The following is a 218-nucleotide window of genomic DNA, read 5'->3' as shown; positions in this document are numbered from 1 at the left end:
AATGCCACAAACAATGTAATGTATGCTTCATTGGGATTGTCAATCACACAAACAAAAATTTACCCTTTGCCGCCTTTCCTATGTCGAACTCTGGCATGTATCAACACGTTTCACTTCTACTAAGGTCTTCAACTATTTAATAATCTCGTCCAAAGACTATAGCTTAGTAACCAGGTAGCCCTCAGTTTTAAAACCATGTTATGGCATTTTGCTCATTC

The sequence above is a fragment of the Branchiostoma belcheri genome, unplaced genomic scaffold (genome assembly GCF_001625305.1).
Source record: "Branchiostoma belcheri isolate BF01 breed outbred unplaced genomic scaffold, Haploidv18h27 scaffold31, whole genome shotgun sequence".
Classification (NCBI taxonomy): Eukaryota; Metazoa; Chordata; class Leptocardii; order Amphioxiformes; family Branchiostomatidae; genus Branchiostoma; species Branchiostoma belcheri.
This window is presented reverse-complemented; position numbering follows the sequence as displayed.